General features: G+C 48.5%; 1 long non-coding RNA gene across 1 annotated transcript in view; it reads right to left on the bottom strand.

Annotated features, from left to right (window-relative positions):
* The window catches only part of LOC144148661 (uncharacterized), a 446,918-nt gene that overhangs the window by 256,913 nt on the left and 177,823 nt on the right, over window positions 1–12,182 (bottom strand). The window lies entirely within an intron of this gene.

Here is a 12,182-nt window from a genome sequence, read left to right as displayed (position 1 = left end):
TGGCGGAAGCCATAATGCCTTGTGTCATGCAAATACTACGACGGCATCTGATTCATCGCAGCGCGCGCTGTGTATGGAACCCTGAAAGCAAACGTTTTAGTTTTACGTCCCTTCGTGTCTGCGCTGGGCAGACAGACAGGCATAAACAGACCTCGTACTGATAATTTTACTCCTTCCACTGACAAAAAATGTCATGGCTTTTTTACTGCTGAAATCTGTTCCTTGCAACCACTTATTCTCCAGGGCTGCCCGAAGAAACCTGTACAAAAGGATGGCAGGCTACCTTTCCCGATTGTGGCAGTCCTTCACACAGCAGTAGTGGCGGTGCCACTTATTCTTTCCTGCCGCATTTTGATCCTTTCGGACTTTGCAACTTGCAATTATAGCTATGCTTTAAAAAAACTTCCGCCACACAACGTCGAACCGCACGCAGCGCGCGTGTTTTTACGTGCGCTAAACGGCCGGTCGCGACATCCACCGACCCAGAGTTGGTAAGCGGTTGCGAAAGATGGCGCTGCAGTTGCGCGCAAACTTTACTGTCCGGTACCTATAGGCGGTATCCAATAAAAAGTTTAGCGGGCGATTTCTCCGCCTGGCCACACTGAAAACGGCCATGTCGGTGGCCACCGTGCCGGCGCATGCGCTCTGCGCCCCCATCTCGAAGAAAACAAAAACACCAGCGTACATCGTATTCTGCGTTTCAGCCCGATTATCGGTAGTGGCGTAAGCAGATATAATATTAATCACACTCACATTAAGTGGTGGAGCTCTACCTACCCTAGAGCACTTCGAATCCACGGAGGATGAAACCGCGGCTGCGAACGGCGCGTATAAGCAGCGTAAGTCCGACGCTGCAGTTGGCGGCCGCCGCGGATGTCGACGCAAGTGCGCCCGCACCACTTCCACGACTTTGTCTGGTATGTGCCCTCCAATACGTGGCTGATTAAAAAAACCGAATAATTTCTTTGGAGAAATAGTTCACACGTACACCGCTTTAGCGCTGGCTTTCTCGTGCGCGCTAAATGTTTCACACTCAGCAAAACAACTCACGTCCGACGTTATAGCGCGGCGGCTGGCAATCAGCTGATCAGCGGCGGCTACTTCATACGCTTCTGGCGATAGGTAGATCGTACTGTGCTGCAGTCAACAGCACTTGGGGTCGAGGTATTACTTTGCGTTCAGTGGGCAAGTTTGGAAATGATGCAGTTCCTTCTGTCAAACGGACCACTGCGCTCACGTTCAAACCTTTGTGCCACGACCGACTCGAACTCGCTCGTAGGTGTGCGCGGAGCCTGGGGTTGAATTGCAGATAAGGTTGTCACACTCATGAGCGGAATAATGACTTTTCGCGTAAACAACGCTATCGCAGTAACCCTGACTATCGAATCCCTCGCACATGCCTTTCACGGAAACACAAGGTCACGTCGCGGCCCGCGGCCTGACTGGCGGCCATGGAGGAGAAGAGGGGTGCCCGATCTGCGGGCCGGGCGCACAACGTACCCTTGGCAACAGACGCTTGGCCAAAGATATGGCAGCGCACTCGCATGGTTGCCTGCATGCATTCCACGCCATTGAATACCGGCTATAGGGCAAGTGGGACGCGTGCGGATGCTACGCATGTAGTGGATACGGGATGGAGTAAGGGGAAAGGAGGTTGCTGCCTTCTGGACCACCGACACGGTTTCGCTGGGTATGGTGGGGGAAACTGCCTACTTCCGCATAGCACGCATAGATGCTGCCTGGCAGTGCCTTAGCACTAAAATGTTCTCGCCATGCTACTGCACACGAAAAATTAAGAAATGAGAGGCAGGCTAACCACAGGTAGCAAACAGTAAATACTCAGTTGTGTTTCTTACGGGTATACTACTACAGATTCTACAACTTGCAACGGGCAGCTTTCTGGGTCTTTTTGAGGCATTCATTGTGTTCGCAAGAATGAAATGGGTTCTCGCGTCAGAAACATTTCCGCCGACGCTGCTTTTCGCTTTTCCCATTTTTCGCAAGATATCCTCGCCCCCTCCAAGCGAGTCACACATACGCAAAAGAGAAGTTAATCTCCGGTATTTTTCGCAATAAACTAACTACAAACAACTCGGCCAGAAGTCACTCAGGGAACATCTTTCTAACTTCTTCAGGGGGTGCGACGATGACGTTTTGTCGCGTACATAGGAAAACTCGCACTAAACCTCGACGGGCGCTGACATAAAAAAAGAAATATCAACGCCCAAAACAGATGCAAAATGAGCTAATTTATACGTTCTAAACAACCTTCTTGGTGTTCATTCAGGCATATACGCTTAAAATGGCAATAAATCTTGTGAAAAGCCAGGTTCAGGCTCGGCTGCACCATCTCGTCCTTAGATATTTATTCTACGAATAGGACGCTTCCGCTTCTGATTCAGCTAACTTCTCTTGGCAGCTCGTTAACATTGAAATTATTCTCAGTCTTCAACGTTCTGAAGCACTGGCGTGGTGTGATGACTGTAATCGTCCAGGAGTCCTTCCGCATTGAGCTCCACATCGGCTTCCTTTGTCAAAAAATCTCCCAGATCGTTGGCCTCGCTGGCATTTCCAGTGGCGTTGAAGGGGTGTACACTCGTTGTGTGATGACCACGGATCCTGATGAGATACAAGACGATGACAGCGACGAAAGCTGCCGCGATGAGCATAAAAAGAACAACCTCCTTGTACAGCGCGCACTTTTCCTCCCTGGCCTCGTCAATGGAAGCCTGCTCGCACTCGCGGACCAGCTCGTCGTACCGTCGCTGTAGTCTCATCCGGGTGTCGCTCCTTTCCATCCGCTGCTCATTGTTGAGGCCCATCGCCTTGGGGAGGGTGGGAAGAGCAGCGCTGATTTGGAGCCACGCCGATCCGGAGAATGCTCCCTTTCGGCACGTGCGCTGGCGTTGGCAATGGCGATTGAATTACCTGGCCACGCATAACACACGATGACAAAGAAAAAATATCACTTGCACACATGATATTTAAATGTCGTAAAATGAATGTTACCCCATGCCATCGGTGAACTAAAAAGCACAGGAAATCCTTTTGCCGGTTGTAAATATAGGGTCCACGGGCATGGCGCTATGTAACATCAGCCAGAACATAAACACATATCCCTGCTAAATATAAGGTGACAATGGGATGAGCGCGGGCTGGAACAAGCCTGAAACATAGAGAAGAACCATGTTCAAGCCATAAAATATTCCCAGTCCGCGTAATGTGCCCACTTTGCCAATCACTTGGCGCCATCCGCATCAAAGAAACATTTAGATGATCCTCGTCGGTGTAGTTCTTGACTCATAATGCAGTGCCTTTTCCGCCGGAGTCATTCCGTTTCGCACACAATGCACAAGTGAAAGCACCTAGCACAATCTACTGCTCCGCTTTACATACAAGCCACGTCCTTCTGACCAAATACTAAAAAAGTCCTGCCCTTGGAACTTTGTAGCTTTGTGGTGTACATAGCTTGCCCGTGCCATCATCACGGCCCTTTCTTGTGCAGTGCTCGTAGTTTCCCTAGCACTGCTCGAGAAAAGAGCACCAGATATGTTTACAGCCTTTCGCCCTCCACGCGTTCCCCAACGTGGCAGCTATCGTGAGTTCAGTGCAGGCTATGTATACTCGGGTGCATCTCAAAAACAGCAACGATGATGATTGCTATTGGTTTCCCCTTTGTAGCGGGGTGATGACATGTCATCTTACCAAAAAGGCCTAATATACCCATGTTTTATACTCTTGGTTTAATACTAGCGCTGCTTAGGGCAGGCACAAAAAGCTTATTAGGGGCAAAATACTTTTTTTTCTGTTACAGGTGGTAACTGTCCTAGGCAATATTCCCCTGTCTGCTTTTCGTCCACCAGCATTCTAACCTTCTTTTCGTCCCCTCCACAGCCTTGAAGTTAACTTCCTCCGGCTACCCTTAAATCCTAGGGCTTCTGGAAGCCCAATATTCCCTTAATGTGGATTTTTGGATGGATACCCTCAGATTCTAACACTATGCGCCGCGTAGTTTCTGTTCCTTTTCTGCAGAGCACACATACCCCATCATTTTGTGAATACTTCCCCACAGAGCTCTTAGTTCGCAAGCAACCTGCTCTATCCTCAAAAAGCAAAGCACTGCCCTTAGAATTATCGTACAAATTTTCCGTTCTGATGTTTATTTCTCAGCCCTGTACATCTCTAACGACGTTTTGGCTTCCATTTTTCCTCTCCATTTATTCGTTTCAATCTACCTTGCCTCTTTTTTGGTTACCTTGGCTGTTTTGGATTCCCCACTGTTCTTTCCGTATTTCGTCGTTAGGCTTCTAGTCTTCCTTAACCACTGCGTGTCCACACTTTTCAAGTTTAAGTACCTAAAAACCTTAGCTAACCACATTCGTAGATCCATTGCTCTCAACCTCATCTCAAAACATAATTTACTCTGTGCTTCTCGAACTTGCAACGACGCCCAGCCCATATCTCCCTGTACTGCCTCGTTTGTTCTTTTTCCATGCACGGCTAAGGCCAAATGTCTTACCGTTCTCTGGTTCACTTCGAGGCCTGATAGAACGTCAAATATAAAGCAGAGTACAGCAGTCGCAAATGTGAGACCCGGAACCATTATTCCTTTCCACATTACTCTCGCTACTTCATATTTGTGATACGTCAAAAGAGCTCTATGCTTCATTATAGTTACGTTTCGCTTTCCCGTAACCTTACGTTGCTCGTCGTGAGTTCTTAAGTAGTTATCCCCTTCATTTACTCCCTCTCCGAAATATTTATATTCCTTCACTCTGGGTAATTCGCTTTGCTGGATGGATAGACACTGCGTCAGTTGTAGCGTCATTGAAAACCATTATTCCTGATTATTCTGCACTAAAATTTAACCCGAGGTCGGTGGCTTCCTGGCCGCTAATATTTATTTGCCGTCGCATCGTTCTGGTTATCAGCTAAACGAACAATGTCGTCTGCGTACAACATTCCCGGTATACGCTGTTGTACCACTTCGCCTTGTAGCATATGGGTTAGGCTAAATCCTACTTGACTTTCTTCCAGTTTCTTTTCTAAACCTTCCATGTAAAACATGAACAGTATTGGGCTCAAAGGGCATCCCTGTTTTAGTCCCCGATAGATGTTGACCTGCTGGGCACATTTCTGTCCTTCCCGTGCAACGTGCACTCTATTGTCTTTATAGAGTGCTATAAGGAACTGTATTAACTGGTCATGTAATCCGTCAAGTTTCAGCATTCTCCACAGCCGTTCTCTGTTTACTTTGTCATCTGCCCCTTTAATGTCTAAGAACGTAATCCATAATGGTCAATTCTGTGCTTTCGCAATTTCACGGGCAGATTGTCGTCCAATTGGCTGCCTTGTCTAAATCCATTCTGCAATTCTATAAATATCTCATTTTCTTCCATCCATGCTTGAATTTCTTATTCTATCGCCTGCAATGGAAGTTGCCGCTGTACCACATCACCGCGCGGCGCAAGTAGTGCGTGACTGGGCATATTTTATACAATGCGCGAGCAGTTTCCCTACTTTTTCGGACTTTCTATGCTTATAAGCTACTGCAGAGACGACGAACAAACTGCGTGAGAAAAAGCAAACGATATCACGCATTCATTGCAATCTCCTTTCAAAAGGCGCGCGCCCGTTGACATCCGGGTCCGGCGTTTAGGCGGAGTAATTCCGTACATGAGTTGTTGCCGCTCTTAACTTGTTCTCGAGTATAATACGTCTGGTTGATATTGTAACGACTCTCATTCCAAACATCACAGCTTTTTGGCCTGCTGTTTTTGCATAAAAAACGCTCCACATCAATACGTGTACCCATTTTTTGTAGCGCAGTCATCCAACAAACGTTTATTGAGACCGGCAGACGACGTTTTTACTCGCTGCGAAGTGGTCCTCTCGTCGTCCCTGGGTGTGTGGCTACCCGGTGTCACAAACTCGAGCGTACGACGTCTAAAAGTACCGTATAAATATTCCATTTTATTGTACAGCGCCTAATTCTTTTTACACTCGGTTCTATTCGCCCGAGACAAGGCTGGAAGTTTCTCGAACGAAGAGACGGTAACATGATCACCCGCCGGCTCGCCGGCAAGAAAACAACAAAAATAAAACCTCCGCCGCTCGGGTTTCGTCGAAGCTTCCAGTACTTTCGAGGAGGTGCGCGTGGCCTTGCCAGCTCTAAAGAGCGTCGAAGATTCTAGAAGGGAGAAGAGTGAAGTTATTCGCTGACGGCGGCGGGCGCGTTGTGTGTTGTGCTCTCCCCCTCCGCGCCGGCACGGTTATAAAAGGAGGAATCGCGCCTAAGCAAGCCAGCTACGTTTGGACGTCGTGATTGACAACTGCACCTGCCAGTTTGTACATCACACCATAGGCGACCCGCGCCCTGGAGGACTCCAACGTGCTCCCGGGCCTCGAATGACCGTGATCGTCTCGGACGGCCTGGCCTACAGCGAAGCCACGCTTCCCAGGTAGCCGACTCGCCTCCGACAGCGGTGCATCGTCCGGCCCGGTCGGTGAATATGCTGGGACTCTGTCTCTCATAAGCATCGAACTGTTCATTTTCTTTTTAGTTAACTGCTCCGATTCGTAATATTCATTTGTTAACGCTCCTGTCTGCATCATTTTGTCGAATTTTGAACTGTTTCTTGTATTTGAATTCCATCTAAGTTGTCTGTCATTATCGATCCGCTATGTCGTGCTTGTGTTTGTAACTTGCCTGTCTGAATATAAGTCTTTGTGCTGTGTTTTTCGTTCAAGGCTCTTGCTCATTCTTGCCGCTCTGGTCGGCGAAAGCCGCACATCAGACGGCCACCCCCTTTGTCACCTGTGCCCTGTGGATTCGGTGGGGTTTGTTGGCTCTCTGGAGTCGACTCCCCATATCTTCTGACAGTGCACCCTAATTTAAGGAAACGGGTGACACCCGGCTAGGGCTTCCAGCTGGCCATTGCCGGCTCGTGAGTTCCCTGCCTTTCGAGCGCCCCCAGGTGCTGCTGGACGGCCCATAGTTGTAGCTCGTAGTTGTAAGTCCGTACGTCTTTTCCGAACCGTGGCCGGATTTCTCGTGATGTAGATGCGTTATGGTGCTTGGTACATTCCCATAGGATGTGCGCCAGGTTGACCCTTGCGTTGCGGCAGACTTCGACGGTTGGGTGCGTCTCGGGGTACGTGTGGTGTAGTGGTGCATGGGTGGGTAGCGATTCTGTCTGTAGTTGGCGTCGCGGCTTCTGCTCGGACCAGACCCGGCTTTTTGGGCTAGAAAGTCCGGCAGGCCAATCAATAAGCCTTGCTTATTTCACCGTAGACGGTCTTGCCGTCCTTTAGGCAGCGAAGCTCTACCTAACGGCTTGGGTGGTGGGGCGGTGGGTTACTGCTGGCGCGGCCGCGTGTTTGCCGCGTCGTTGTGGTTCGTGCTGGTCCGGGATACATTGTCGCATTCGTGTGCGGTTACCCATTTGTGGTGTAGTAGTGCATGGTTGAAAACACAGCTTTATAACACTCTTGTCTATTCTAGGCTTTGCTACGGGATATTAGCGTGGGGAACAATAAATAAAACAAACAACAAACGGCCGATCGTCTTACAAAAGAGAGTTCTCCGTCTACTTGCAAATTTTCACGGGCACTATGCGGACTTGAGAACGAGTCCACTATTTTTCAGTAGAGCATGCTTAAGGCTGACCAAATTTATTTTATGAAGCTTTTACAAGTTGTACAGAAGGAAAATCTCCATGGCGAACATAACGACAATAGCAGTATATACCATTTGTAGGTGTGCCAAAATACATACACCGAAATTGCGAACAAACTACAGCAAGCAGTCTTTTCTGTTTCAACGCACCGACATACTCAACAAAGTTGGAGACCACATTGATTTCAAATGCATTATAAACATATTGAAAACAGAGGCGAAAGAATACCTCTTAAATCAGAATATCTGCTTCAATGGCTAGAACTGTGGATGTTGTCTAGGCCTGTTTAAAGCGCAGGTTTTGTAGTTGTGTCTATCTTTAAAACCCAGTCATAGTTCTACTCTGATTGTCCATTTGTATTTTGTTTTACTGTACTCTTTTGTACTTGTCTATAACGCTATAAACGCTTGTCTATAACAGCGATTTCAACTTCAACCAGCTACATCCGAAAACTGCCGAAACATACTCGTTCCAAACATGTCGGAGGCAAAAGCGAAGGGCTAAGACTTCAGAATTCCGCAGTAGTTTTATTCAAATCCCGCACCGGCGGTGCAGGATAGGGCTGAGAGTACGAAAGCTGTGTTATAGACAAGCCTTTTACTGGCTGTACTTTACTGTACCTTTCCCATATTGTTCTGTAATGTCTTGTGCTCTACATGTTGCTTGTATTTTTATTACTCTAGAGTTTCTAGCTTGTTTGATTTCGCCTCTTCATTGTACTGTACGAAAGTGGGCTGGGGCCTCTGTCAGGCTTTGTAGCCTTTTGTCCCAGCCTGCCACCTCGTACTTCTGAGGAAATAAAATCTTTGAATCTTTGATTTTATTGTTCCATGAGATAGTGGCACGTGGCATAGTATCCGCGCCTCTTACCTGCAGATGCGGCCCATGGCGAAGTTTCAAACAGCCGTTCTGGAGTCGCTGATTACTGTCGTGCTGTTTGCGTCGGTGATGGCCAGGGTGATGGTCCCCTCCCACACGTTTGCTGCTTTGATGCATCGCGTGCTCGCTACGTTGTCAGCTTCCTTTGTTGGTCAGGCGACGGTTAACGCAAAGGTTTCGTGCTGATATGCGTCTACGCATCTTGCTTGCCCGTCGCTTGCGGGGTGGTTCCCGAGGGCCTCCACTATCGCCGAGCGCCGGTCCTTCTTGTAGATTGGGTGCATGTTCTCGGGTAGATGGTCTACCTTGATTTGACGGCATACGTCCGATGGTGTGGCGGTTGGGTTGTCCTCCAGGTCTTGGCTGTTGTACCCTAGGCTGGACAGGATTTAGCGCCCGTCTGGGTTGTAGACAGTCATGCTAATTGTGCTGCTTGTTGCGGTTCAGTGACTTCCTCAAGAATGTTGCGAATGCTCAGCTGGAGGAAGAGCTCCGTGCTTGTCGTTTTGAACAGGCCGATGGCCTCCCTCTAGGTCTTTAATATGAGTGTGTTGATTTTATTTCACTCGTATGGACGCCATTCGTGGTAGGCGGCGACGTAGGCGGTGTGGCTAACCATGAAAGATTGGATCATCCTAATCAAATTGTCTTTACACATGCCCGGTCTTCTCATTGTGATCTGTTTGATGAGTCGCATGCTGTTGGCCGTCTTGGCTACTATCATCCGTGTCTCTAGAGTACCATGCCCACTAGTCTGATTCGTGCCACTTGAGGTACCGTCTGTCCCTATTTTATGACGATTTTGATCTATTCGTGTTCGCGCTGGTGCTTCTTTCTGTATGCGTCGCGGTTGGAGTACCAGAAGCTCTGACTTGGAGGAGAAGGTATGCCGTGGAGGAGAAGGTAGTGATAAGTTGGTGCTCTGCTGTGACTGGATCATCGGTCCATGCAAGGATGGAGAACCATGGTTGGCGTTTTTTTTTTCTTTTGCGGCGAGTCCTCTGTAAATTGGTTACTTATTGTAGAGGCCACGTTCCTAGCTAAGTGGTAAGTCATTTCAATGGCCATTCATTATTTCTTCGGTTACTGTTTAGTCAGTTTGTACTGATACCTGATCGGCATCAGGTCCCGGTGGCGATCACCATTGTAACGGTAGCGGTGGGTGAGCTGCTCGACTCGCTTCCACAAATCTGATAAATGGTCGTCAATGGCAGGGGTGTCTTCCTAACAAGTGACTTGTTAAGAAGCCGTTTTCGAGGCCTGTAGAACACCAGCGGTGTATGCCGAAAAATCTCGGTCCTTATCAGCATTGAGAGCTTTCCAGCAGCCTGTACGAGGGGTCGGTTTCGTCATGCTTAGTCGTGTGCTGCGTAATGTAATGAATATAGGATAGTAGTCACTGCCACACATTGTGCTGTACGTAAACCAATTACGGGTGAGGCCTGCAGGGGTCCAAGTAAGGTGAGGAATGGTGTCTCGTTGAGTCAAATAAAGCCCCACCCTTGTGGCACAGGCGATATCCGTAACGACGTGTAGATTTAAAAGTTCAGCAGTTTGGTCAAGAGCCGACCCTCTCTTGTCTGTATTGGAGTAGCCCCAAGTGTGGCGCTTTGCATTAAAGTCGCCTCCAATTACCATATTTGCGGAGTAAAAGTGAGATGTCAGTTGACGTATCCAATGAAAAATTAGTAGTGGCTTAGCTCTGCTATGCCAGGATATACGTAGCGTCAGCTAAGGTTCAGGAATCCAGTCTAATCCAGTCCAGTCCAGTCTAATCCAGTTCAGTTCAGTCCAGTCCAGTTCAGTTCAATCCTATTCAGTCTAATCTAGTCCAGTCCAGTCCACTCCTGTCCAGTCACGGCTCCTCGCGCATGCTCAGCACGGATCTTCACGGGCCACGCTAAACGGCTATCAAGCGGCTCCGGTGCAGCGTCAGACTTGGCTACTGCGCAATTGAGGCGCACACCTGGGAGCGCGCCGGCGCCAGTGCGTCTGCCGCGGCTATGACGCAACATAATCCACTTTAATCCAATCCAATCCAAATCCAATCCAATCCAATGCCCCTCGCGCTTGAGCAGAACGGCCCTTCACGGCACACGCGAACTGCTCAACCTCGGCCAGTGTAGCTTACGCTACAAAAAACTAAAATTACGGAGAGATCCTGTCGTTGGCCTGTAGATCGGCCGAGGCAACAACTATGAGTTTCCCACCAGGTAGTCGAGCATGAGCGACCACGACTTCATGCTGAATAGATGAGAGGCTCGCATTATGACTTGTCGGCTATCGAGGTCTGCACAGACCAGTACGGCCGCATAGCTGGGTGTGAGGGTGGGTCCGTTTGAGGTACAATGCGGTTTACATGTAGGCATAGAATGCAGGGGCTGGTGTAGGTTGTGTAGCCCCGAACTTTAGGAATTGTGCAAGTTTCTCAGAGCGGTACTGCGCGCTTTTTCGCCGCTCTTACGGGCGTCGACGACGGCAGCGGCATATCACCACTGTCACCTCCGAATGTCTCAGGTGCAAGTGAACTCTATTACGTCTCGTTTAGACCTGATATTGGCACAGTGCGAGGTTGGTTTCGTTTTGCAGCGCGAACAACGAATTCGGATTTCTTTTGAATGTATACGTCGTGCAAAAATATCATTTGGGGAGGTGATTACCCAATACCTGACAATAACTTCTGCCTTTTATATAAATAGAGGCCACGCGACCCTGTTAAGTATATTCCAAGTCTGTGGTTCGTTAAATATGTGCCAACTCCCGCCGGGTAGAACAGACCAAGGAGAGTTAATGAAACCACGGAAAAATAAATGGTCTGCCAAGTTCGGAAGCAATGCAATGGCTCATGCGGGAATGAAAAAAACCCAGTGCAGCTTCGCAAAAGTACGTTCGTTTTACCTTAAGTAAATTTGAACTCACTAGACCAACTAGATGCGAAATGCACTGATATTTTCCAATACAGGGAGGGGGAGGAGGGGGCGCTTAGATATCGTTGTGTACAAATGCGGAGCCAAATCAAGGAAAGACCGTTTTAGTAAATCACACACAAGCTGCGCGTTCGCCTTTATTATGCTTTTCGACTTTAACGAACAAGCTGATCACTCGGCAGACACATTTTTTGAAGTATGCAGTAAGGAAGTTCACAAGCGATACAAGGTGTCGTTGGAAGAGTGTGGTATCTTATAAGGCCCTCTGATTTCACTTGTGTGCTAAATTCTACAGGCTCCCTGCAGCTGTGTCATATGATGATGTTTCGACGAAGCGTTTAGTGACGGCCGCGGATATAAGCGAAGTATCTATGTAACCGCTGACTGTTTGGGGAAGCTCGCCTCGCGACAAGACGACCCAGCCATAACTCCTTTGTGCTGACTCTCGCATGTAATCTTCCATTATCCATCGTACTTATTGTGTAGAATGCCCGTGATAATTATGCCACATTGGCTTGTTCGGGGTAGTGATCAAGATCCGAGATATCAAGCGTAACTGGCGGGCTGTCAGGTATCAGTGCTCCGCTAGAATATTGCCGCGAACCATGCATTGGGTTTGTTTATTTGTGTTTTGCTTTTAGCGCCCGGCTGCGCCGGTCTGTGTTATCTCCGTGCCAAGGGAAGCGCGTGTTCCATT

Source organism: Haemaphysalis longicornis, unplaced genomic scaffold (genome assembly GCF_048455015.1).
Source record: "Haemaphysalis longicornis isolate Haplotype H1 unplaced genomic scaffold, Haemaphysalis longicornis Haplotype H1 scaffold_8, whole genome shotgun sequence".
Taxonomy (NCBI): Eukaryota; Metazoa; Arthropoda; class Arachnida; order Ixodida; family Ixodidae; genus Haemaphysalis; species Haemaphysalis longicornis.
The sequence above is the reverse complement of the archived record's forward strand: the minus strand, read 5'-3'. Positions and strand labels throughout refer to the sequence as shown.